This window comes from Pinus tabuliformis, chromosome 5_1 (assembly GCF_031772625.1).
Source record: "Pinus tabuliformis cultivar Carrire ecotype Pingquan chromosome 5_1, CPIR1, whole genome shotgun sequence".
NCBI classification, from domain to species: Eukaryota; Viridiplantae; Streptophyta; class Pinopsida; order Pinales; family Pinaceae; genus Pinus; species Pinus tabuliformis.
The window spans coordinates 357,201,461-357,204,025 of NC_142305.1; positions in this window are offsets into that span (position 1 = coordinate 357,201,461).

Below are 2,565 nucleotides of genomic sequence, written 5' to 3' on the forward strand. Positions count from 1 at the left end.
AGTGAGGGTGACGAAGCAGTTTCACCCCTGAAGGTTGCAGGAGTTCTAGATTCATCTAGCATAGCACGAGTCATTTGTTGAATAGTTCTATTCATCCTTTCTACCACTCCATTTTGCAGAGGAGTCCTTGCGGTGGAGAACTGCCTTTTCATTCCATGTTGTTCACAGAATTCAAAGAATTCATCCGAGGTAAATTCTCGTCCTCGATCAGATCTGAGGAATTTGATTTTGCGATCTAATTCATTTTCAACCAAAGCTTTGAAGGCTTTGAACTTTTCAAATGCTTCATCCTTATGCTTTAGAAGACATATCCAACACATTCTGGAAAAATCATCAATGAACAATATAAATTATTATTCTCCATGAGGTGACTTTTTCCTTGACGGTCCACATAAATCAGTCAAGAGGCTTACTAGTTAATCCTTCCTTTTCGATGAATTGAGATCTGGTTTGATTACCGAATTCACATGATTTACATATAGTATTTACAGGAATGTTGATATCTGGAAGATCTTGAACAGCCTAGAATCTACATGATTTTGTTATTTGAGAAAAGCTTGGGTGTCCCAATCTTTTGTGCCATAGCTAGTTTTCACCATTTTTGCTTAGATAACACTGTTGTTGTCCTCCCTTGAGTATGTATAGGTTGTTTGGAGTTCTTGTACCTTTAATCACGGTTTCTCCTGTATCAAACTCACGAACAACACAACCATTTGATCGAAACACTACTTCATTTCCTTGATCACACATTTTAGTTATGCTCAACAAGTTATGTTTTAAGCCATAAACATACATAACATTTCCTGCTTTAACTTTTTCTTTCAAGAAAATATAGCCTTTACCTTTTATGACAGTAGGAGTGTCGTTTCCAAATGAGACACTCTTTTCCTTTTCTAAAGCATTATATGAGTGTAGCTTTTCTCTATCACCTATCATGTGTTTTGAGCATCCACTATCGATGTACCATTAGTTTTCTTGTGCTTCTACATACAAGACTATACCACATCTTTCTGTTTCGGTTCTTTCTTTCTCCATATTTTGGGATTTGATGGAGTTTTCTCCTTTTGAGATATTTTCCGAAATTTACTCCTACATTCAAATTCTTCATGGCCAAAGTTGTTAGAGATTGACCATTCTATTTCAATTTCAAGAAGAGAAAAGTTATTATAGGAAATTTTCTTGACCCCTGTCACATTCCTTTGATTTCATGCTTCTCTAGTCATGATGATTTTGTAAGCAACACATTAATCATGTTTATGTCCAAAGTTATGACATGAGAAACATTGACCATTAAAGAAGTTCCTGCGATTATCGAATATACTGACCCGGTGATTGTAGTTTCTATTGATATTCATCTTTGAGGCAAATTGGGTTCGATTTACCTGAGGTTGGTTGTGGCTTATGTTCATCCTTGAAATAAATTGAGCTTGATTTACCTGGGGATCTGCATTATGCCTTTGCTAATGATTTTCAAAGTGTTCACTACTCTTTGCTACATCAAGATAGCTTTTAGTGGAGGTTGACAGCTTCTGTGATTGAGATGCTTCTTCAGTATATCCAAGACCATTCTTTACCAGAGGAGAACGCTAGACTTTGATAATTTCATTTAAGGTTTCTGATCCTTTAGAAAATCTAAGATTGAGAGCTTTTGTTTTCTCAAGATCCTTTCTTAGACCCACAATTTCACATTCTAGTTTTTCATTGTGTTTTTCTCTTTCCACAAGTTGCTATGTCAATGTTTCTATAACCATATTCTTTTATTCTAAACAGATTTTGAGTTTTGAGATTTCTTCATAAAAGTCATCTTCATCTAAAGCATCCAAAAAATCATCTTCATAATCCATCAAAAGACTATAGTCATCATTATTTTCATCTTCATTACTATTTGATAAACCATCGCTATCTTCATGAGTATACTAGATCTTTTTACTTACACTTTGTTTTCTATTCCATTTTGCAGATTCCTTCCTTTTATCATATTTATCTTTATGAGGACATTTGGCAGCATAATGATCGGCTCTACCACAGGCAAAACATTTGAAAGGTATTTTACCTCTGAATCTTCTAGAACCTCGTTGAAGGTTCTTGACAAAGTTTGCTTCTTCTTCTCCTTATGAAATATGTCCTGATTCATTGAGTTCTTCTTTTCCTTTTTCTGAAGCTTTAAATGTAGCTTCTCTCAAATCTGATGGACCTCCTTTTCTCATCTCAAAAGCAGTTATGATTCTGTGAAGCTATGTCATAGTAATAGTCTATAGATTGTGCTTTTCTTCTATGGCATATCCTTTTGATTCAAACTTAGCAGAAAAGGATCTTAAAATTTTTTCAACTAAAGTAACTTCCTTTATCTCTTCACCCAGATTCTTCATGCAATTAACAATCTCATCTATATGTAAGAAGTAACTAGCTATACTTTCATCATTATGCATCTTGAGAGTTTCATATTGAATTTTGAGAGTTTGCAGTTTAGCACATTTTACCTAAGAGTCTCCTTCATAACTTAGAATGATTTTGTCCCATATTTCTTTGGTGGATTTCAGTTGCATAACTTTGACAAACTCTGAT